General features: G+C 31.1%; 1 long non-coding RNA gene across 1 annotated transcript; it reads left to right on the top strand.

The window, feature by feature from the left end:
- On the top strand, positions 1-26289 carry LOC117339658. The gene is made up of 2 exons (XR_004535285.1): positions 1-139; positions 26094-26289. It is a non-coding gene; the product is annotated as an uncharacterized LOC117339658 (long non-coding RNA).
- The last annotated feature ends 1223 nt before the right edge of the window (positions 26290-27512 follow it).

Raw genomic sequence — 27512 nt, 5'->3', positions numbered from 1 at the left:
TACAACATTTGATTTTCTTCTCTCCATATGTGCCTCTGTTTGATTGCGTGTTAATTATTATTGTTTGAATTTTGACAACATGACTCTGGAATATGTTCATGTTAATGGGATTACACAGAGGATAGATTCCATGTTGGAGGTAGGAAGTATTCCTTTCTAACGTCAGACATTTAACATTGAAGTCATTATGATACTGACAACATTCGCAATTTTGAAATGCTGATTTTGAATCGACATTAATAGTAAGAAATTTCAATCAAATTTATTTGCTCCATTTCGCAACCGACATTATATAAAAATATCTCTTCTCTGACGATTCCGAAATTCTATCGTTATCTAGAAATAGCTAAATCTGTCTTTTAAAAATAACTCAATACATGTTTTGGAATAATTGACAATAGTGTGTTATCACTTGCCCAATGTTTTATTGTCCAGACTATGGGTATAAAAGTCTTAGGAGTTTAGAAAAGTTGTCATACTTCTTCATATCACATGAGTGTGTTAATATCAGGTAGTATTACGATTTCTTTCTAATGGTTCGTTATCTGATTGTCACAATGACGTCGGTCTAACTGGCGGGCGGTGTCGCCTTTCCCTGTAATGCCAGCCCCCTACGTCAGTCTACTGGTTTATTGAGTGGCGTCCTAATTTTACTTCTTATTGTAACTGATGTTAACTGTTCCCAATTTTCTCCACAATATCGGATACATAGTTATATTGTACGTTATGTGGACTGCAATGGTACGTGCTTACCACCTCAAATATTATTCTATATTATAATTCTTTCATCTTGATCATAAACATTTGTTTAGGTCTACGTTTTATATCTTAACAATAAACATTTGTTTAGGCCTATTTCTAATATCTTAACGATAAACATTTGTTTAGGCCTATTTTTAATATCTTAACGATAAACATTCGTTTAAGCCTCTTTTTAATATCTTAACGATAAACATTTGTTTAGGCCTATTTTTAATATCTTAACGATAAACATTTGTTTATGCCTCTTTTTAATATCTAAACGATAAACATTTGTTTAGGCCTATCTTTAATATCTTAACGATAAACATTTGTTTAGGCCTATTTTTAATATCTTAACGATAAGCATTTGTGTAGGCCTATTTATAATATCTTAACGATAAGCATTTGTTTATGCCTCTTTTTAATATCTAAACGATAAACATTTGTTTAGGCCTATCTTTAATATCTTAACGATAAACATTTGTTTAGGCCTATTTATAATATCTTAACGATAAGCATTTGTGTAGGCCTATTTATAATATCTTAACGATAAGCATTTGTTAGGCCTATTTATAATATCTTAACGATAAGCATTTGTTAGGCCTATTTTTAATATCTTAACTCTTAACGATAAGCATTTGTTTAGGCCTATTTATAATATCTTAACGATAAACATTTGTTAGGCCTATTTATAATATCTTAACGATAAACATGTGTTAGGCCTATTTATAATATCTTAACGATAAGCATTTGTTTAGGCCTATTTTTAAATTTTAACGATAAACATTTGTTAGGCCTATTTATAATATCTTAACAATAAACATTTGTTAAGCCTATTTATAATATCTTAACGATAAGCATTTGTTTAGGTCTATTTTTAATATCTTTACTTCCCTTCTGGAGTGTCACACTTTCCCCTAGCGACACTGATGATCACACGGAGGACAATTGTATATTGTTTTATATTGATTAATCAGCGTATAACATATATACTGTATACTACTTACTTAATATCTCAGGACGGCGTTATTTGATTATATATATTTTTTACAATCCTTTCGATTCTTGCATTCCAACTAAGTGCTTGGTCTGTATATAATATAAACCTATTTTTATGCTAATATATGCTGCTCTGTGTGAACAACGAATAGTTGTTTTGGGTTTTTTTATTCGCATGCCATGGGCATATACAATAATTTGTTTTGATTTGTAAATATTTTGAATAACTGGCAGGAAAGATGATGTGAACACTCCATGATAATGCTAATGTTTCAGTTCAACAAAAATATATTTTCATTTCTATATGATTACTTTTACCATTATAGTTATATGGTAACAGATAATGACGCAACTCTTTTGATATGGAAGCAGATACGTATGTCATCGGGGGAACTATTTACAGTTAATTACGTGTAAAAGTACATTATCATATCATGAAGTAGATCCAACAACAATATTTTTTTTATTTTTAATTCAAGGAAGTCGTTAATATAAAACCAATTGCAACCATTAACATACTAATACACGAAATTGATTTGAAGATGATGTACTAATACCAGCTATGGCTACTTAATTCGTTAAGTTAACATTTGTCATATGTAATTATTGAAATAAAGTCATTTGAAGTAGGTTGTAAGGATAATTGCAGCATAAGCATAAGGAAAGTCACCATTATACCTGAAACATTGTCAACATAATGTACTTGTCTATTCTTTATTCTTGAGTTGTCTAACAATTGATGGTAAAAATTAAGATTTTAAAATCATTTCATACTTTTTTAACTTTTGACACGTTTAGCACTTAACATATTTTATTAAAAAGAGTCAGACGGGCGTTTCATCCATCCGTTTGCGGTGCTCTTATATATTTTAAATAACAACAAAATTAAAAAGATGGCGCATGCATGTTTTTTACACAGGAAACAATATAATTAAAAAAACACATAGTTTTACATAGAAAACAACACATTTAAAAAAAGCACATGGTTTTACATAGAAAACCATTCAATTAAAAAGGCACATGTTTTAACATAGGAAACACAATTAAAAAGACACATGTTTTTTACATAGGAAACACAATTAAAAAGACACATGTTTTTTACATAGGAAACAATATAATTAAAAAGACACATGGTTTTACATACATAGTAAAACAACACATTTAAAAAGACACATGGTTTTAATAGGAAACAACACAATTAAAAGGGCACATATTTTACATAGGAAACAATATAATTAAAAAGATATATGTCTTTACATAGGAAACAACACAATTAAAAAGACACATGTTTTACATAGGAAACAATACAATTAAAAAGACACATGGTTTTACATAGGAAACAACACAATTAAAACGGCACATGGTTTTACAATGGAAACAACACAATTTAAATGACACATGGTTTACATAAGAAACAACACAATTGAAAAGACACACTGTTTTACATAGGAAACAACACAGTTAAAAAACACAATGTTTTACAAAAGAAACAACACATCTAAAAAGTCACATGTTTTATATAGTAAACAACACAAAAAAGGCACATGTTGTTACATAGGAAACAACACAATTTAAATGGCACATTGTTTAACATAGGAATTAAAACGGCACATGGTTTTACAATGGAAACAACACTGTTTAAATAGCGCATGGTTTTACATAGGAAACAACACATCTAAAAAGGGTTTTTTTTCATATAGAAAACATCACAATTTAAAAGGCACATGTTTTATATAGGAAACAACACAATTTAAATGGCACATTGTTTAACATAGGAAGCAACACAATTTAAAAGGCACATGTTTTTACATAGGAATTAAAACGGCACATGGTTTTACAATGGAAACAACACAATTTAAATGACACATGGTTTTTACATATGAAACAACACAATTTAAATGGCACATTGTTTAACATAGGAAGCAACACAATTTAAAAGGCACATGTTTTTACATAGGAATTAAAACGGCACAAAGGCGCATTGTTTTACATAGGAAACAACTCAATTAAACAAGCTGGATTTTGTCAATTAGTATCCATATAATAAGAAAAAATAACAAGATTTTATAGATATCATAACAATTATATAAGAATCACAATCAAACATTAGCATTTTTATGGATAAAAATATAATTTCACAAGAAACAAAGTTTTAAACGGGTACATGTACAAGCTCCATTTTGAAATATAAAGAATTATAATTATATCACTAGAAGAACCGAAGATAAACAGCAGTAGTATATTCGAGCACGATAAGGTGGTTAAACATAGAGGACACATATCAGTGATTTAAGATAGAACACTTTATACATTTTATTACGGAACATACAATACAATACTGAATAAACATGCCTTATAATATAATGAAGATAATTTAATCATTTGACCAAGATGCTCAAAGGCGAATCAACGATGATATTGTCAGGAACAGTTGATGGCTGAAATGATAGATATTTAAATGTTTAAAATAAAACGATAATACAGGAAGCATTCCGTGAATTAATGATGCTACTGTGCTGAGAGTGTATAGTGTTTGTCACAAATTCCTTTAACATTATAACCAGAAACATGTTAATAATTATATATTAAAATGTCAAATAAATATCATCAGGAAAAATAATGTAACATAATAGTTATATATTCTTTATTGGGACCATTTCATGATTTACTTAACATATATTTCATACCACAGTCTATGATCATTATATTTTATTTGGACCATTGTATGATTTATACACTGTTATTCAATTACTGCAATGATATATACAATCGGGGTCAATTAATCATCTAATGACCATACCATGTAATGTAATGATAATTTAATCGAGGCCTTTTAATGATGTAAGGAGCGTATAAACTGAGATATGTATTACAGTGTTATATAATACTTACATTAGTGTATATGTATTTTGAAACATTACAATATTTTCTAAAAACATAAAGCGTAATATGATTATTGTGTAATCGTGAAAGAAGATATTTAAGGCGTTCGTTATCAATAACAATTCTATATAATTACTGTTTAATCGGCAACACGTGCCGTTGTTGCACACAGCTGTGATTAATCTTGTTGAACGTATTAACATATGTTTACTTAAACTGTTATAAAAACATACTATAATTCTGCGAATGTCCATACCCTTGCATGCGTTAAATGGGTAGTATACAGTTGGTTATACATATCGATAACGTAATTTTGTCGCTGGTTTTATATTTTTGACGCTAAGTTTCATTGAAATTTCATTTTTAAATGACATATCATTATATACCACTTTTTAAAAGTTTGTTTTATTTATAAATTTTAACACGTGAACTGATACCAGGGACTAAATAAAGGGTTTATATTATTTCAAACCAATATATTACTTCGTTAGGTTTTACGTCCTTTCGCGTTATGCGTATTCTATTTACTCGGCTGAACTAACTCTGCTCAATCCTTTCTGCCATTGTATCATACGTAGCATGAGGAACAGCTGCAGTATATTTATGACCGAAGCGTGTTGTACACCCCTAGTGTGGGAATAATGTGGTACAAATTACATATTTCTTTCAACTAAAATGCAATAAAATCCGTAAGAACTCCAAATGACCAATTCTAGAATAATTATTGACTTTTGTACAATGACCCTAATATCAGAACAAATATGGTATGTCACACCTTTTTCTGTGATAACGTTATTATTATTTGACAAAAACACTGCATACACACTGCTCTTATCTCATTATTCGACAAATATGCTGTTTATATACTGTTTTTAACAAATTATTAGACAAATTACTGTATATACTTTTCTTGACAAATTATTTGACACATATACTTTATATATACTGTTCTTAACTCATTATTTGACAAATAATCTGTAAATATACTGTTCTTAAAGGTATAATAAACTTGTATTTTGCTTTTTGTAAAGTAATTTGAGATTCATAAAGAGTACGCGGTGCTGTAAGAATGTTGGTCCTCTACTTTTGCTTTTACCCTTCATCTTTAAAATGGATCAATTTGTCAATGAATTAGTCGATTATGTATCTATTTACCTAGTAATATATCTTTATTTGAATTTGTATTTGATGTTTGGTACAAACTACGTCGTTTAGATATTTCTCTTTGACACAATTATCTTATGGGAATATATTTCATTCAATCTATGGTGGCGAAGTTGAGTGACAAAACACACATTTGTATGACGCATGGCAGCTATACAACCTTCAAGATCTTTACAGCTTACAGCTGAAGAATCCTTTCTGAGTTATTTTCATTTTTCTAGAAATAGCAAGTGTTCATTAAAGCATTATAATTTAGTTCCTGCGCTGTGTGTGTTCGAGGAAATACTGCCGAATCTAATTATAATTGACAGAGGATATCATCATCAATTATCCCGAGGTGTAGGCTTAACTGTGGGGAAAATTAACCATGTTTATATAGAAAATTACTCAATCAGAATATAAACGTTTTCATGCATCCTCAATCAAATATGATAAGTAGCCTCTCCAGTGGTATTTTTTTCAAGCGAGCATGTATATCAGTGCCCGATGTCGTGTTTACAATTCAGGTACAATTGTCATATTTATTTTTATTTCTTTGACTTTAACGAATAATCTAATTACTATGCCAACTGCTATATGGTCTTCTTGATATCACATACCTATATCAATTCTTATTTACATAATCCAACTGATCATAGCAGTAGCAATAGCAGTGGTTAAACAAAGCCTTATTGATGCCAATATCATAACTATGTATATAATATCTCCATATATATCTCTTTATAATCATATATTGTGTGTATTTTATCAAAGTAAAGTTAGCAGTAACGCGATATTATTAGGCGATGACCATCAGATGATTAAGTAGGCGTGGATGTACACGTTTGTTACACAATCATAGAATATGTCATGTCTTACATGTATATAACTATAGATCGGAAGTATGTAGGTGGGACATTTCCTAGAGTTGGCGTTCGTGAAACAATTTACGTATGTATGTCCTAAACTTTTAGACTGGTTCTAGATTTGTAAGGTCGTCTCGTTTTATGAAGTGATGTCATTTTCTTGTTTGTCATATGTGTCACCGGAGGGTTACATAAGATATAAGAAAATATGTTATATGAGTCACAAAGGTAATCGGAATGAAACGTATGGTTAAACATATTTGGATTGTTATATTGTTATATCTTCAAATTCAGCAATTACGACGACATATCTCATAGCTTTATCCGTTGTCCTGATTTGAATCAGAAGCATGCTTCTCACTTCAGTTAATACCGGTAAGGAGAGTCAGAAAGGAGTACGGGCAGAGTAAGGACAGCGTCAATGTTGACAAAATGGATTATCGTGAAATCTTACCATTGAACTTGTGTACTCCATGTACCACTAATGCTTTTATTACAAAAGCAAATAAAACACAATACTTCTATTTAGATTGACAATATACCCCCGCTTCCTTCATCACCCCTCATAACATTCCTGTACAGCGTCACCTTAAAATAAAGGGCGGTTTCACGACAAACTTCACCTCCTTTCCGGTATTAGAGTATGACGTTTACTTCCGCTGTTCTAAGTGAAACGGACAGACAGCGCAAAGGACGATGAGCGTGCGCATGATCAAACGTCTTTTAAGGGCCACACGATTTATATTTAATTTTTATACAAACCACAGGTATGCTGCAACATACAGAAATACAAACCGGAAGTCTTCCTCTTAATTTCTGCGAAAGAAAAAGTAATATTTAAATATGGATTTTGCAAGTTAAGAATCTACCATATTTGGTTTCTGTAAATCTCGGGGACAATTAAAATATTCAAGCACTGCGAATTTAACATAAGAATATTTTTGCTGATATGTTCATATAAGCCCAATGTTCCAATGTCTGCAGATAAAGACTTTTAGCACAAAAGAGCTGGGTAATATATATTTCCTTAGAAGTTTTATTGGTTTTGCTAATTTATGTTATGTATTGCTTCTTAGTTAAGGCATAGATATTAGACATTCGCCATTATATTCTTTATATTGTTACAATGACTTGAGATATGCTTAAGGTAAACGCTTTTCTTTCTTATAATAAAAATGTTAAAGTTATTTTGTCTATGAAACATTAAGTCTCTTAAAAGGAACTTATCTCGATACGAATGTATCGAGTGTCACTTATGCTATATAGGTATCTGTTGGTGTCGTTCCTTTGTCATAATGCCCCGGTTCCTGTTGGTATTGCTATTTCACGACAGTTCCTGTTGGTATTGCTATTTCACGACGGTACCTGCTGTAATTGTTTTTTATTGTGGAATGTATATTTAATGTATTGCATGACATGATCGTAATTTTACACCACCAGCACTATATATTTCACAATTACATTATTACAAAATAAAATTTAAAAACTATTATTATGTATTTCTTCTGTATCCCACAGTTCCTTATTACGGTTATATGTTTTTTCCGGATATCTTAATACGTGTAATGAATTTGATAACTGTCTGAACACATTTTTACCAAAACTCGAATGTTTCTCTTTAAGACAGAATCACGACGTAGCTATTTGAGCGCAATATGAAACTTTTCTGCATACAGACTGCTAAACAGTTTTAAATCTTTACATTTTATATCAAATAATATCAGACCGCGGCAAACATTTATGAGGGAGTAAGGTTATCTGATGTGGCAAGGAACATGTATAGTTAATGTCGATTCTATCTCTCCGCTTTCATGTGGCCCCTCCTGCTGTTTTATGGGTAGGGACAGATCGTAGATGCCACACGCTCGATCAGTGATATATACGTATATATGTTACATATTCCATGGTAAAGAAGCAAGAAATGTTACAGTAAATAGGCTATATATATATATATACATATATATAATGTCATGTTTTTATAAATTACTATGTTTTCCGAGCCCGATTTTCTTATATTCCCACGTTTATTATCAATATACTGATAACTTTAGTTGAGCATGGAGTTTGCACACGAGTATATTTCAAAATCATTATGTATGAAGATTATGAATGAAAACGTTTATTGTGATTTAATTATGAAATTGACTTTCATTAAAACAGGTTTTTTTTAAATATGTGACATCAGTACAAATTGATTTCTCGAAATATATTGTGCGATTGATTTTCAATGTCATTCAACAATTTATTACAGGGTATCCCTAAAACAAACAGAGGCTATATATGTGCGCGACAAGTGTTACGCTTAATGAGCTATATATTTTTGTTCATTTAAGTTTGCTAAACTCTATAAAAATAGTATCTTCCTATTGTAACGATCTTGAAATGTCATGATGCCATGATCATTAAGACAAGTCATTAAGTATCTGTACGGATATAAAATCCGACCAATCTCTACAATTGTGTATATACTTATGTGTTAAAGACCCGAATTAAAAATATTCATTGTCAATCGACAATAAATAATGAAAACATACATATTTCTACAATGACTTTAATACATCAAAATACGTGGCTTGATTTGATGACAGCTTCATATAATCAAATATATATGAGTTAGGGTCCAAGGTAAGATAGGGATTTCAAAACAAAAATTGTTTCCAAATTAAATTTCACGTTTATTATAGTTAATGTGTAAAATTTTGGATAAGAATATTCCTTTGAAGTAGTTAAAGGCATTAATGCATTACTGCGGTGTTGATTTACGAATATTTCATTTAACTTTACGATTGTAATTACTGTAACAAACAATTATGAACAAGAGGAAGAACCGATTCTAATGACAAACTTTAATGAATCTGAATGTGGCTTTGTATACATTGTACTACGTATTGTGTTTTAAAGTAAACACAACACCTGCTGAAAGTGAAAACGACAAATCCATACTATAGATAGTCACTGGTGATGTAAATTACAAATCGTTAATTATATTTGAATGCAAATCCGAATTATCAATATGGCATTACAAATCTTACATATGTCCCTAAAAACTGATTTGTTTAATGGTCTTTGTTGAATGGAAAATATGTAATGTAAAATGAAAGTAATTCGTAAATTCATAAATTCAATAAATTCATCAAGTAAAGTAGCTGTGATATATATGTAATGAGGCACTCTAACTACGTCTATGTTATAATATATATGTAATGAGGCACTCTAACTACGTCTATGTTATTATATATATGTAATGAGGCACTCTAACTACGTCTATGTTATAATATATATGTAATGAGGCACTCTAACTACGTCTATGTTATAATATATATTCACCCCGATGTTATAAATATACAAAAAAAAAATAAGCAGATATAAAAGAAATATTTTAATGGTATTGATTATATAAAATGTGTTACAAATTTGCACACGATAATACTGTATAAAGTAGATACTTGATGGAATGTCTGTCTCTCATCCCTTTCTCTAACATTAATACGTATATGATAATATGGATTAGACACTGAAGCGATATGTCCAACTCAATCAGAAGTGTCAGTTCAAGCTGATATGCTTTACGACTTCTGTTTATTCCAAAATGAACTAAGATTGAACTGATATAATTTTATATAAACCTCATTGAAATCTTAGAATCCCAGTCCGTACAAATATTACTTAAAGACTTAACTTATCTTCTCGTCTGTACAGTCGAACTGACAAATATAGAATCCAGTATTCCATTCCGATATTTTAAGCAATATTATTTAATTTGATTTGTATCCTCCGTTTTGATAGCTTGATGTGTTCATCTGTATGGGCTGTAGCCATAATTATTACAGATGTTCCACACTTTAAATCAACGTTCGGTTATTTAGGCTTCATTCCCTGATATGCTGACAACCATTAATATGTTTTGATCTTCCACTGAAGATCTTTGAGTTGATCAGTTCATTTTTAATTCGTTAAGTCTTCAAAAGGGTTCACATTGGAAAGTCAATAATGACATGAACCGTTTTGACTGATATAATATGATTGATAGATCAATGTAGCACAAACCTGACACATAATCACAATCACAATCTCAGATGATTTAATAGCAACAGAAAAAATATATTCAAATCACAGCAGAATTTATCTTTTAGTTATTTAGTTTACAAATTATTTTTCCTCGGAAAGCAATTGGTTTGAATTCGAGAATTAGGTAGAACGATCATTAGCTTTAGATACGTTTCATTGATAGTAAATACTTCGTCCAATCAAACATAGAGCTACTGCTAAATTAATTTCCTGATACATATAAAACAGTTTATATGCCTTAGTTGCGATATCCTCACGTATGCTTATAGACATAAAACGATATAACTGCTCATACTCTTGGGATTTCCACGTGACCTGGCAGGGAGTAAGATCGATTTGAAAATAAGAATATTTTTAGTGCTTTGTGCTATCCCAAATTGTGATCTGATGCATTTTTATTTCGATGTTAAACCTATCGCTCGTGTTACATCTATTAAGTTATCAACATCCTCAGATCTAGTCCGTATTGACTGTTACACGAATACCCGTGTTTTCGTTAATAATCATTTCCCGGAATTAATTACATAATAGGAATATTGAAATAAAAAGGACCACTGACTATTAAATGTACATGAGATAAAAGTCACATGTAATTGACATGAGAACACTGTCTGCGTCCATTACTGTGTATTGTTTCTATGAATTTATGACGTGATAAAACTACTCACGTAGATCGTCCCACGTGTTGACCTCTGTATTTCCCTTAGAATGATGTTACGTGTCACAGCAGAAGTCACCTGCTGTTCAGAATGTACTTACCCTTGCGAAACACCTGGTTTCGGCTCTCGATTGGCATGAGCTGGTTGTCTTTTAATAGCTTCCCCACATTATTCATGTGGTTATTAGAAGTCTTGTACGAGTAAATCTAATGAGGCTATTAAGGTCATGACGGTAAGATAACATAGATCAATATATATATATATCGATAATACAATGATTCGCTGACAGATATTTACTAGTTCTGTAGGTTACTGATACTATTATCCTTGTACTTTTTCAATTGTCTCTTTTCAAAGGATTTGAGAGATACAGATAAATGAAGACCAAAGGAATGGTTTATGGTCGCATACTGATCTCATATACAATATGATGTCAGACATGTCCGAGGCTTCTTCATATGCCTAGTGATTCCGTTCTGACCACACTAGCTCTCCTTCTGAACTTCTGCCGTAACTCGGATTTGTATGTGATGTTGCCGATGAAGCAGAAGACGCTAACTTTGTCGGAACACCTGGTCTTATTCTTCCTGTACCTTTACAACAGTGGACTTGCAGATATATGTTTTCGTTCATATTTTGCCCCCGTTTTATCGCTTTGGAGTTTGAATTACGAGTTTTGTTATTATAACGGTATTCTTCAATGTTTCTCTATTACATTTGTATGATGAAGATAAAGGAACATGATATGTAGTTAAACACACCTCTCCTCCTTAATTGCAAAACAGATACTTTGTTTTCATAATATACCCAACAACGTCAATAATTTTCTAGTTTTAATCACCTTTCATAATACAACCACCTTGGAGAGTTTATGCATATTTCACCCGCGCTCCTGTTTCTCCAAAATATTATCCTTGTCGGGACAATATCTTAGTTTCAGCGAGTGTCGACTAAGGCCAAAAAACGCTTATCCTTCCGAAACGTCTGGTATTATATTACATAAAGGCTAATGTGGTTAATAGTATATATTTTTTGTTTTGTTGAGGTTTTGCTGTCATTTTTTATTATTTGATTTTGTGTGTTTATTTTTTTTTATTTTTTTTTATTTTTTTGTTATTTTTTTGTTTTTTATTATTATTATAATTATTTTTAAATCACTTCCTTCAGTGTTAATAACTGATTTAAACAAATCTGCAAAAATCTTACGGTTCGTTTCTTGTGGGATCATTTTAAGTGAATACAGGTAAGCTATTAACAAGGGAATGTGTGCCTGTCTTATTATAGGTAAAAGTGGGTCCCGTTCGTCTCTCACCTTTAGATAAATAACAAAATATTATTTGACAATGTCAATCAGATGTATATCATGATCTTGAAATCGTGTAACACTACTCTTCCAGGTCGGTCGCCTACCTTAATCTTTATTTACGATGTAACAAACAGAAGTAGATTACCACTAAGCTATATGAAAGGCGTGATAATTTTCAGTTTCCCTGTTGTGAATAATACACATCTTGACTTTAATTTCAATTGTGTTTTTAAATAATGTCTGTATGTCTCAGATGAGTCGGCATCCAGATAATTTAGCCCTAATATTTTTATATTCATATTATAATTTTGACGACTTGGCATTACCTAGAAAAGATTTGTTATTCATTGGTCAATCTAACAGATTACACTAACCCCTATAGAATACCTGGTACCCATGTAGACCATTCTTCTGTTCACATCTTTGATATATTTCTGGATGATGTATTTGCGATATTTTTCATATTTCGGAATTTCCCTGTTTTTCATTGTATAAGTACATAACACCAGTGCGTCCATACCTAAAGAAGCCTCTCATATAAAGAGACTAGTTCCTAGCTCCCTCTATAAACATCGTGATAGCCTTTAACAACAGCTAGTCCCTGTATATACATACAAGATAAGCATATACTACGCAAAATTGTACTAGACAGAATTTTATCGTTTACATTTCTGACATTAGGGCAATTTTCGGTAAAATATCCATTTTAAGTTATTTCATAAAAAAAGAAATAATTAAATGCGAAAATAAAATCTAATGCACATAACATAAAACGACCATAAATTTAGCTTAGAAAATTCTTTCATTTCGTGGTATTTTTGGGGCAATAAAGATAGGAAATAGCGTTCACAAATGCGATGTATTTTTGCCTGAATGCTGTCTCATAACAATATAATAATAAAAAAAAAGATTATTAAAGATTTTCTGTGATATGAACGTCATTATTATCTTTGACATCATCACAACCTGGAGGAATTATTGATAGGTTGTCTTCCTCTATTAAACAGTATGAACGTTCTACTTTCATACCTTGATATGATGTATTGATGTCTAATATTTCGTTAGCTTTAGTAAGATACGAGTTACCTGTTACAAGAACAGTTCTGTAGTTTTCAGCAAGAGCTGTTTTACATTAATCTTATTAATCTCTCATTAATCTGAAACGTCTACTTTCGGGTACTTTTGTTATTTGATAATGGTATACTTCATTGATTGTTAGGATGTGATTATTCCATACGTTCTTACTGTATCATATCTACACGTGCGATATTGTTTCTGTTGGTTATATTTGGCTTTATTCAGGATATGTTATATTTAGTTAGTTATTCTTGTGTTTAATGCTGTTTATTTGTTAACACTTTCGTTTTTCGGTCCATATTGTGTGCCATTCTTTATGATGTTTATTTGATCACACTCCCGTTATTCGTTCCTTATTGTGTGTCGTTTTTTTATTTAATGATTAACTTGAATATATATTTCATGTTATCGATGTGTAACACCCAAAAGAAACGGCTATACTCTAAATAAACCCCGAACCGGTTTAAAAAACACATACAATAAAGTGTCAACAAAGCAAATAGCATAGTTGGATTGATACGGAGATCATTTGTGTATTTAGATGAATCAATGTTTACATTACTATTTAAAGGCACTAGTAAGGCCCCATCTTGAATATGCTGCGAGCGTCTGGAACCCTTTCAGAATTAACGATATTGATCTGATTGAAAATGTGCAGAGGAGGGCAACTAAACTCATCCCAGGACTTAAAGCGCTATCGTATTCGAAACGTTTGGAAAGATTAAATCTTCCAACACTTTCACATCGGAGAACTAGAGGAGATGTCATCAATGTTTTTAAAATAATGAACAATATATATGATAGTCGAGTAACGAAAAACTTTTTCCAAATGGACAATAACAACAGAACTAGAGGTCACTCCCAGAAAATTTTCAAAAAACGATGTCGACGGGATGCAAGGAAACACTTCTTTAGCTATCGAATTGTTGATCTCTGGAACAGTCTTCCCCAACATGTCATAAATGCAGAAACTGTTTATCAGTTTGAAATCCTGTTGGACAATTATTGGAAAAATAACCGGTTTATATATAAAGAACAATAATCTCCAAATGTTACATGTACATTGCACCGGACTGATATTATTTAATTATTATTTCTTTGTAATTTACTGGATATGGATATAGAGGCTTTCAGCCTGCGTCCATATTGTTTCCTAATAAATCCTAATAAATGACGAGAGTACACTCCGGGTTATTTTGTTATAGCTCCATAACATAAAAAATGTATTCATGTTAATTCTTATAATTCCATCTATACCCTGCAAAATTCCCCTTTAATGATGGACTATTTTCTCCTACAAATCATTACGCTGTTCTATACGCCAATCAAAAGCGACGTTATCAACGGCGACATCATTTGTTTACGTTATGGATTGATAAAATAAATCTCTAAGCCAATGAAAATGCTTGTTACAAACAAGTTTGAATTATGTTGATGTTTCTGATGTTATGTTATTGTCTGTTCAAGCTTTAACTTATTTAATCCTTTGCGAAAATTACCTAGTGATGTGGCATAATCAGACAATTATTTACACAGTGGGACAAAAAGATTAGTAAAAATTAAGCTTTTTAATATCTGTACATCATTATATTAACAGCCACTGACACTGAAAACCTTGCTTCCACTTAGTTCCACTTCGTTATATAAATCTGAATAAAATCACTTCTCCACACCAGAATGACGTACGGTATTCGAAATCCTTAATACGTTAAGGACTTTTAAAACGACATTAATTTCGAAGGATAAAATGAAATTTTTGTTTCTAAAACATCAAACCGCAAACTGCTTACATACAATTTTGTTTTATCATAAACTATTCGCTACCTAACTAACCGATGTGCAGTGACGTATTGAAGATAGAGGATAATAAAACAACTACCAGCACAGTGATTATAATGATAGGACTTGAATACTTCATTAGATTTATTACGTAATTACTGGTGTTGTAGCCGACATGTGGTACATACAGATATGACGTTGTTTTAGCGTTGCTCCTATGTTATCCAATTCATCCATGAGGTAATAAAATATTTCTTCAACCTAAGGAATCATTTTATAGTTTAATAATTCTATTTCAATTTTGTATTAAATTTGTTTTAAGTTACATTTAATTTGAATTCATGATTATCAATTGAATTCATTTTTGCAGAAAATCATAAACGAACTTCGCTTTGTTACCACGTGGTTTAATAAAGATAATAGAAAATTGCGGAGCTAACCTATTTGCATCCCAGTATAGTAAACATCAGATAAGGCTGCTTCTCAAGCGATGAGAGACTGACTTTTAACATGAGAAAATTTAAAACTTATTTTTATTTAATACCTTAATAACTGGCTTTGGAATAGGTTTCTTTCACACGCCTATATTTACAGTGGCAACTCACCAGCGCATGCAACGTTCATCCAAACTTCCATCTCCATCGTGCTAAGATCACAGAAAAAGACAAAATTGAAAACTTATCTATCAAATCTATATGAGTATTTCTGTAATAATTGAGAAACGTAGCCGAAGTGTCGGAGATAGCGTGGCTTTTCGTCAGAATGTGGTCGGTATAGAGGTATATGGATAAAACAAGTATAATGAAACCCGGAGCGATCTTGTGGAGAGCACGCAGGATGCCACAGCACCGCCAAAGGGAACTGCTTTCTCTTATCGCCACTGGTCTAATGATTACTTCCCCGTTAGGCCTTATGTATATATTTAATGATTATGGACAAAATCAAAATGTCCCTATTTGAAACAGTGCAGCAGCACATCTGCGTTCCCTCGCCATTAGAGTTTCTAGTCAGCACCGCATTGACTGTATATGCAGTTAGCATCGAAATGAAATATTAAAGTTATCATCATACCTACATATAGTGTATATCATTAATATAATCCATTAAGTTATTCGCTGAGTTTGCTTGCTTTAGGCAAACTCAAAGAAATAACACAAATTTAAAGCAATAAATTGTACATGATTATGTCTGAAAGAAATATTTCAAGCTAACAAATCCTTTTTTGTGGCGGTCTTAGTCTGTTATATTGCTTGTATATGCATGCCGTTTAATTTGTGTACACTGAGGTGAAAGGTCACATGCTACCACTGCTTTCAGAGAAATTGATTTTATTCGAGATAAAAAGGAGTAAAACAGATATAGTGACCTTCTGTCGGGTCATGACCTCCGTAACCTTTGTCCCTACACGTAGGTTAACTGATGTTGGTGTATATATATGTGTGTGAAAGTTGGCTGGGAATATGTTTGATCAAACACAGTCCACAATCCAAGTTTCAATACAAATTTTGAAAAGGACACATTTTATTTCATCATTTTCTTGGTTTTTGTGGTTTTTTTTAATTCTATATCTTAATCTTTTATTATTGTCATTAGAGGATTTTACAAAAGACAAATATTAGGAACTTACAAAACAAATTTAGAGTTAGATAGAGTAGAGCTTGAATTCTTCAAACTTTGTTATATAGCTATTGCTTTCTTCTAGGACACGCCAGTGATAGAATGTCCTGAAACAATGGGTCAAACGAGATGTTGGTCTGAATGGGGAGACACAAAAGACCAATAATCATGCTGAATCTTTAATATTGGATTTTCAAAACAACCTTAGGTTTATGTGTATATTCTGAATCTTGTCAACATTGAAATTAATTTAAAACGTGATAAGCAGGCCATGATAAATCACGGAAACTAAAACCTTGATACATTTTGCAGCAAAGATTAACAAATGGATAACACATTTAAATATGAATTAAGCTGTGACTATAGCGTTCCGCATTAGTACTAAAACTACAACATTTAACTTCCCTATTGGTACTATTCAGCGATGTTATGGGGCAAAGTGTACATTATAAAATGAAAGTACAGAAAGCCAAAGCTTGCCTTACTAAGTGTTGGATACAATATATCTACAGGGACATATGTACATACTTCAATCAGTACAGTCAGATTCGGACATGGGATAAAACATCAAATTCGCGCAATACTCCACTTCTAGTTATAAGCATACATTTATTTTTTCAGTATTGAATTCCGTCCACAGAGCTTATCACTGAACAATCTGAAAAGATTGCACAAAACACGCTATCACCATCATATAAAGCTGGCTTTGTTGTTTCACATCGTATTAATTACATCATTAATAATCACCGCAGCTAGTCATAAGTTATCGTCAAAAGTTTGAAGCGATCCTTGGATTGTTCGTGATATCATTATAAAGAATAGAAACTTATTTCCGTTTTGTCTCTTTTTAACCGTTTCAAAGTTTCCCCTCACTTTTCCATTTCTTTCTAAGAGAAAGGATCTCTCCGAAAATGTAACCTTGACTGGTCACACTGTTGGACTTATATACAGGTAATTGATCTCAAACAAACAGTTGTTAGTAAGGGTCGTCATTGATGCGGTTGTATTTTTGGGTCATTAAGGTTATAAATATTGATAACATTTTGTTCATATTCAAAGCATTTCCCAGCCTTTATTGTAAAAAATAGGTAATCGAAATCCTCTCTAGATTTATGTATATACATTGTACAAGATAAAATTTTACTTCTGATTTTTGTGGTTAAGGTGTTATTAAATATTACTTTTGATGTTTGTAGATACACTTTATTATTCAGTAAATAGTTTGAGTTATTTTGATGCAATGCACATTGTAATATTTGAAATATTTCTCTTGTTAACCAATATATCTCTTACTTCATGTAGATATAATATATTACCCAATATATCTCTTATTTCATGTAGATTAAGTATTATAACCCAATGTTTCTCTTACTTTATCTAGATATTGTATATTGCTCAAAATATCTCTTACTTTATGTAGATATAGTATTATTACCCAATATATCTATTACTTCATGTAGATATAGTATTATTACCCAATATATCTCTTACTTTATGTAGATATAATATATTACCCAATATATGTCTTACTTTATGTAGATATAGTGTATTATTACCCAATATATCTCTTACTTTATGTAGATATTGTATATTACCCAATATATCTCTTACTTTATGTAGATATAATATATTACCCAATATCTCTCTTACTTTATGTAGATATAATATATTACCCAATATCTCTCTTACTTTATGTAGATATAGTATTATTATTCAATATTTCCTTTAATTTACGAAGATATAATCTGTATAACTAAATATTTCTCTTTATTTATATAGATACAATATATACAAATGTACTTGTATTACACAGTTTTCCTTTATTTAGATAATTGTGTACTGTCCGACAGTTCATTTAATTCATGCAGAGAGTCAGATACGTATAATATATATATATATATTATTTAATAATTCTTATTTATGTATGTAATATTTATTACTTAACATCCTTATGATTTATGAAGATAAAGTATAAATTATTATACATTTCTCTTGTGTGATAACTATATATAATTTACAATTTCTTATGATTTATGTAGATAGAGAATATATTATCATATAATTCTTGTGTGAACTATATATTTTTCAATCATTCTTATGCTTTATGTAAATACAATATATAATATTTTCAGTAACACTTCATTTTTATTTACACAATTGTGTTTTCAATATTTCTCCAGATTTACGTAGAGTATATATCACCAAATATATATATTGGTCTGTCTTTTGCCGAAACTAAAAATATGCCTATCATCAGTCTGGGTATGCATCCTATCAATGATTCACGTCCTCATTACTGTTATGACTGTGCTTCACGAGAACTTGTCACAACTATATTACAAACAAACAAACAAATCCTGGTAAGTGTGCTAAAATTAGATCTTATTATATATCTTTACATATATCAAAAGGGAATTTGCACTTTTTGAACAAACGTTTACAGAAATCACTAACAGAAATATAACTCCTTATTCAATTTGAATTTCATTTCATATCTTGTATTTTTGTACTTGTACCAATAGTTTAATTCCCTTTTAACGTAACGTTTACATATAAACTGTAATCAAAAAACATCATAGGGACATTTTTTATGAAATTTTCATTTTTCATTACTATGTTCATCGTATTTAAATTATTGTTTTATATAGTAAACATCTTGTCTATGAAAAAAACGAAAAGCAATGTATAATGACTACGACCGCAAATAGTTGTAATGTATACAAAATACGATATCGTTGATGTATATTGCCCCTAATTGGTCAAGGAAAAAATGTATGATAGCAATTAGACAAAGAATAGGGTCTCTGTTCTTGGTGTAATGTCTGTATAGGTAGAAAAAACAATGGATGTTCCTGAATATTTAAATAAGGGTTTGTGTTTATTATTAAGAACATCATTTTTACAATAATAGTTTCAGGATAATTAATAAATTGCCATTATATTTCATTTTACCACTATTAGCAAAACAAAACAAAATGGATTTCTTTATTACGTTCACTACTATTTGTATACATCATCATTTTATTATTTGTTTGATTATTTCTATTTTCCCTTTGGTTAATTCAAAACTTTTGGTGTATAGAATCACTAGATAGTCCTTGAAGGATAAAGCAGCTGTATGATGCAGTTACATAATATTAATCATTTAAAGGTGACTTTTTCATTATATTATTTATTTTAATTTACCGTCGATCTTGAGTATGAATGATGACCGTTGATAAATTGATCTTTATGTTAATGCGCGATAGATAGGATTTGCGTTGTCAACAGAAAATGGTTTCTTTGTAGACATAATCTTTGTTAATTGTATAGAGCTTGGTTATCAAAACAGCTTTGATTGCACATAGTAACTATGAGATTAAAATATTTTAGTATAGAAATTCCTTCTAAGCAATTTAACTTGTCCGGTGTTCAACAAAACTTGCATGCAAAACACCTCCGAAGTATTAAGAAAAAATAAACTATCTTGATGTTTTGTTAAAAGATACCATCACTAATTCTATTATAAATTAGCAAATAATTACTGTCATATGCAATTAACATCGAAGAACTAATTAACTTAGTTATATAGTTTTTACTAAATATATCATTTGAATGGACGTTATGAAAATCAAGATTCTCCCAAAACAGCATTATAGGTTACAGTTTACTGGAATATGTTATAACCTGATTCAGAACCGTAGGTTACAATTTACTGGAATATGTTATAACCTGATTCAGCACCGTAGACTACAGTTTACTGGAATATGTTATAACCTGATTCAGAACCGTAGACTACAGTTTACTGGAATATGTTATAACCTGATTCAGCACCGTAGACTACAGTTTACTGGAATATGTTATAACCTGATTCAGAACCGTAGACTACAGTTTACTGGAATATGTTATAACCTGATTCAGCACCGTAGCTTACTAATTACTGGAATATGTTATAACCTGATTCACCACCGTAGACTACAGTTTACTGGAATATGTTATAACTTGATTTAGCACCGTAGGTTACAGTTTACTGGAATATGTTATAACCTGATTCAGCACCGTAGCTTACTAATTACTGGAATATGTTATAACCTGTTTCAGCATTGTGGTTTGTAATTAGTAGTTTTCAGCCATATATATATATATTTGAAAACTTACACCCGGAGATGCTATGATAAACATCACTATATCTTGCACTTTAAAGAACAACGGAAAGTGTATATTTATAATTGACTAATAGGTCCATCGCTGTGATCTGGTAGAAGGGTGCTTGACGACAAGTCATGTGGGTCATCTGTCTCTTATTTCCGGGAATAAATTAAGTTTTCACATGCCTGTCACATGATTACCCATGACCACGCCGGTGAGTCATCTCGCTGACCCAGTTCTTAAACGCTAATATCTAGAAATAGATGTCATTGGTCGAAATGAAAGACCAACTAAAACATAGCGTGCATTTCTATAAGTAAAGTACACTATTTATAGTTAATGACTTGCATCCTGATTGATATATTTAGATAATCGGTTAGATGAAAAACGGTGATCTCATCGGCAAAACCAACAAAATAATGAAATACAAGACAAACACTAGATACAAAGGAAAATCAATCATAGAATTCACGTAATCAATTATAGGTGTACACTGATTTCGTTGCGAATATACCGCAACAGAGACGATGAAACTATCAGGTAATAAATACTTTATTCAACATCGAAAGGAAGCTTTCTACGTCATTCCTTAGGTAAATTACATATTTATATCGGGAAATAGTTTGATTTTGTTTCGTTTCTGTTGATTATGTTAGTGATTCAGATTTCTAAAATTGATTCCTTATATATATACAACTAAAGTTGGCTTCCTCCGTCATTTGTGTTACTATGTTATATATCAAATATTTAGCACAATGTATCATATGCCACTATGTGTTGGTGATCCGAAGATAAAGATTTGAATTTCCTGTCGTACTTGTACTCGATGAATATTTGTAATAGGTGTACAATTCGCATCCATGTGTGTAAATACATTGCGATCCAGGTATTCATATCATCTTATAGGCGACTTCCACAATGATCATGTCAGAATATCGGGCCGACTATCACTGCGCTATTGAAACATTCTTTTTAAGAACGCCGATGTGGCGCAGCGGTATAAGCTGCAGGTATTTCTGGCCAGGCGATTGGGTGCCGTAGATCGTGAGTTCGAGGCCCGGTCAAGGCACGAGTCATAAAGTTGTCTTCCTTCGTCATTTGTGTTACTATATTATATATAAATTAATTCCTAAACAAATCAGACAATATCGAAGCAGATACCATACATCTGTACCAGCGTCGTGGTATTTGAACTGCATTGATGTTGGTCTTTTTCTTTTCTTTTTTAAATGCCGGTCTTAATTTCAATTTCAATATTGATATTAATATCAGAAATCATCGGACAATATCCCTTGGTCATTGTCCTCAAAGTATCCAGCGTTTTTGTGTTGCATTGTGCTGTTTGTTAATGATGTGTTATATTGTGTTGTATTGTGGTGTTGTTTGTTTATGATGTGATATATTATGTTGTTTGTTTATGATGTGGTATATTGTGTGTTTATGATGTGATATATTATGTTGTTTGTTTATGATGTGGTATATTGTGTGTTTATGATGTGGTATATTGTGTTGTTTGTTTATGATGTGGTATATTGTGTGTTTATGATGTGGTATATTGTGTTGTGTGTTAATGATGTGGTATATTGTGTTGTGTGTTAATGGTGTGGTATATTGTGTGTTTATGATATGGTATATTGTGTTGTGTGTTAATGATGTGGTATATTGTGTTGTGTATTAACGATGTGGTATATTGTGTTGTTTGTTAATGATGTGGTATATTGTGTGTTAATGATGTGGTATATTGTGTGTTAATGATGTGGTATATTGTGTTGTTTGTTAATGATGTGGTATATTGTGTTGTTTGTTAATGATGTGGTATATTGTGTTGTTTGTTTATGATGTGGTATATTCTGTGTTAATGCTGTGGTATATTGTGTTGTTTGTTTATGATGTGGTATATTGTGTTGTTTGTTTATGATGTGGTATATTGTGTTGTTTGTTAATGATGTGGTATATTGTGTTGTTTGTTAATGATGTGGTATATTGTGTTGTTTGTTAATGATGTGGTATATTGTGTTGTTTGTTAACGATGTGGTATATTTTGTTGTTTGTTTATGATGTGGTATATTGTTTGTTTATGATGTGGTATATTATATTGTTTGTTTATGATGTGGTATATTGTGTTGTTTGTTTATGATGTGGTATCTTTTGTTGTTTGTTTCTGCTGTGGTCTCTTGTTGTTTCTGCTGTGGTATATTATGTTGTTTGTTTATGATGTGGTATATTGTGTTGTTTGTTTATGATGTGGTATATTGTGTTGTTTGTTTATGATGTGGTATATTGTGTTGTTTGTTAACGATGTTGTATATTGTGTATTAATGCTGTGGTATATTGTATATTTGTAACACTGTGATATTATTCATCATTGTGTTCAATGTTAATGCTCTGATGTTGTGTCTATTGTAAATTGTAATGTGAAGTGATAATGATGCGTTACAGTTTGTTGTGTGTTAGTGTTGTAATAAAGAATGTGTATTTCATTTAAATGTATAAGCAAATTTACTCAAGTAGCAATATTTTTAAATTTAAATTGCGATGTTCTCTAGGTGGAAATGATTATATTCCAGACCCTATGCTATTTTTTTAATATCGATATATATTGGAAGCATAGGGACATGTTTTATCAATAGCTAATATGTCGTATCCATTGTTAATACGAATACATTGATTACTTATTTAAGCATCAAACTTCCTTCTTTGGAAAGTTATTGTGCTGTAATTCGCACAGGATTAAAGACAATATGAACGCCGTGCGTTCTTGTGACGTCACGGGTACACACTATCTTTTCTGGCAAAAGAAATATAATTCGTGGAAATAAACACAAACTGATCAATTTGATTTTTAGATTGTAATCAATATATAATACAGTTAGTATATTCATCTTGTATACAACAAACTATATAGATTGATGCGAGTTACATTGATCAGTCGGGGTTTTTATTTAATCCAGAAGCACAGATTTCCCTGACGTTCAACATACACTTGATATAACGACTGAAAACGGAATTATTTATTATATACGTCACGAACACGTGCCTCATATAGCCACACCAATAACAATTACGTGAGAATTTTAATCTAATAGATTTCTAATTTGTTTGATGAGGTTGTAAAGTAACAATACATTGGAAATGGAACTATTACTTGATGATGAGCGATTATGTTAATCATGTAAGCACACTGTATATTGTACGAAGTTACATTATGTAATAACTCAATCTTGCTCTAAACAAATGCAATAGGGGTAATAATTTAATTTGATCAAATATAACATAAAAACGTTTCGATATCTAACGCCCCTTTTGACTGGCAAGGAAAACAAATATTGATATTCATACTACAGAACTTTCAGTTCATTACTATTTCTCTACAAACAGATTTATCAACAGAAGAGGTAATGTTAAGACATTTCATGACGTTTAAGTATCTTATTATATATGTGTATTCTGTTTCTTACCTGGTTTAAACTGATTACTGACATGTACTCATTTCTCGTATTGAAATAAATTTAATCGAACTTTGATAATCGACAATTAAAAAGGCATCTTCTTTCCATGAAATTTTGTTTAATTATAATAATTGGAATGGATTCATTAACAGCTATAGAATATACATTAGGATAGAGTCTAATTATATAATCAAAACGATTATACTTCTTACAATTCGATGCTCAAGATTCAGTACTACTCAGTCAGACTTATTAAAGATGCAACATTTGATACGCCTTCCAAAGATATGCCTTAGATAAATACCGATTGAATGGTGTACAAAAATCACCATGAGACTCTTATATTATCCAGTCATAGTAAGAATATCAAGTTGTCATGTCATAATAATTTCCTAGCATCACAACGAGGGACTGAGTTTTTTTCCTGATCGTTCGTATAATGGATTGGAACATGTCAACAAATCACACGAAGAAAAATATCTGCTTTATCACTTTTAAACGGAAACCTGTTGAAATGTGTGTATCGATGTCTCGGATTTTATGATTTCACTTAAACTTAAACAGACATATTCTTAATAATATTCCAAACATTGTGTTCTAATTTTACTTTTTAGTAACCTAGTTAATTTTCTTAGGTAATGTCACATTATTTTTTAATTAATTAATAATATAACTGTGTCGTGTCATTTGCTATAATATCTATATTAGATACATTCCGTTTAACGCAGAAATACGTATGCATGGTCGTTTTTTTTCTTGCATTTTCTTCTGCGTATATTTATTTATTTAAGATAACTGCAATATACTGTGGCTGATTTATAAAAATGAGTTTTATGTAATTTATGTATTTACTTACAGGGGGAACGTGTGGAAGATTAGCTTTTGCCTAAATACTAATGTTATCGTCAATAAACAATTCATCGTCAATTTATTATAACATCCTATTAAATGTTCATCAAATCCCTATTGCGGTGTGGGCCTATTTGATGCTGTTCATTGCAATAGAATAAAATCGTCCTATTAATCAATCAATGCAATGATTTCGGTGTGTGACATGCATTTTATATGGCATTTGGACTACGTATAAAAAAAACTTGCATTTTATATATATATATATAAGAGATTATTTAATTAGCATAGTCAGTTTATATCTCTAATTAATCAATGAGTCAAGATATATGAATGACATTATGTATTATTATTATCTTTAAAGAAGATAATTTCAAGGAACACAATTTGCAAATATGATTATATGCAAACAAATTTTCAATATCGGCATCAACTGAGAATTCATTAGTGATGTAATTATTAAAGAAAGCGTATAGAACCTTGCTGGCTCGTAAGAAACCTTGACGACTGACTTCGCCTCTTTTGACAGGACAACTTGGTTGGTATTAAACCTGGTGGTATCGAAAGCTTGACCTCAGTGAACTGGGACGGACAGATGTTCTCAATGAAATAGTAAACAGTACTACATTTCTTCTCGGACCGTCAGAGGGACAGAAACTAGGCTGTGTTTCGTCAATCAACTGTGTATGGTCTGTATTTCAGTCGGTATTAAATAGATGATTTATTGTGTATTGTTGTGTCGCGGTAAGGTACGATCTTCTCTGTGGAGTAGTAGAGATTGTAATCCTAGCCTCGTTCCGGAACTGGCTTCCTCTTTCTCGGATATGTTTCGTAGAAATACAATGGCGCCATTGATAGCAAACTTTACTTTAAAATAGCATAGCGAATACGTGCTTATCGGCACGGGAATACTTGATATTCTATGGATCTGTTCATCGTGTATATTGTACAAATTCTTAGCACGTTGTGTAATGAAATACCACCTTTTCCGGAAATATGAACAATAGTAATATATTACAACATCTGGATAAGAAGGAAGTCAGGAAGGGAACAACTCCCCTATATTAAAGGTCACTTTAACCGTCAAAAGCAAACAAAACAACAATACAGAGATACATTTCTATAAATCATATCAACACAATAATTTAATTTACCCGATCCTTTAAATAGGTTCTGATTATATAAGGTTTTATTATACAGTTTGTTTATGTCATGGTCTGTCGTATTAGTAATGATAGAATTTCAATTAATGCGCACTTTTATAGAGTAAAGTCTGTCGACTATTGTTGACATGTGATCTTTAAAAGTGCCTTGCGTAGGAGGTAGCGTAACCTTAGGAATTCCTATGTAACGACTACGACTACATACACAATACATGTCGTCTATAATCTGCCATTAGGAAGATCGTACATGTACTACATAAATGATTAATTGACTATATATTCTTTTCAAATAGATGTATTGAAATTAATGTCTCAGTTTCGAAATCATTAAGTGTCAGCCAAATTGACAAAGTGACGTCACCAAGAATGAAACAGCAATTTTATGACCTTATTTTTTTTTCTCTGAGAAATATAATTTTGTAAGTAACATCATTTTCTTTCGTTTTTATAATCAAAGATGATGTTAAGACATGAAACAATACAAAAATAAAACTTGAGATACAGCTTTTGGTTTATAAGAGTAAAAGGTTAGTTTAAAATAATGCAACGAATAGCTGATATTATTATAATCATTTTTCTTGATACATTTTCAATCATCCAAATCAAATCCTTCAGTGATATGAAACAATCCGTTATCGCTGATACGCCTTGTGATCATCCTGAGAGTTTGACATTACCTGGCTTTAACCTAAATGTACAGAGAGGCAATAATTGACGAAAGAGAAGGCGCTAATCCTTCCGGAACACCTTGGACATTGTCAGGGATATATACACTGTTCATATGT

The sequence above is a fragment of the Pecten maximus genome, chromosome 12, assembly GCF_902652985.1.
Source record: "Pecten maximus chromosome 12, xPecMax1.1, whole genome shotgun sequence".
Taxonomy (NCBI): Eukaryota; Metazoa; Mollusca; class Bivalvia; order Pectinida; family Pectinidae; genus Pecten; species Pecten maximus.
The sequence above is the reverse complement of the archived record's forward strand: the minus strand, read 5'-3'. Positions and strand labels throughout refer to the sequence as shown.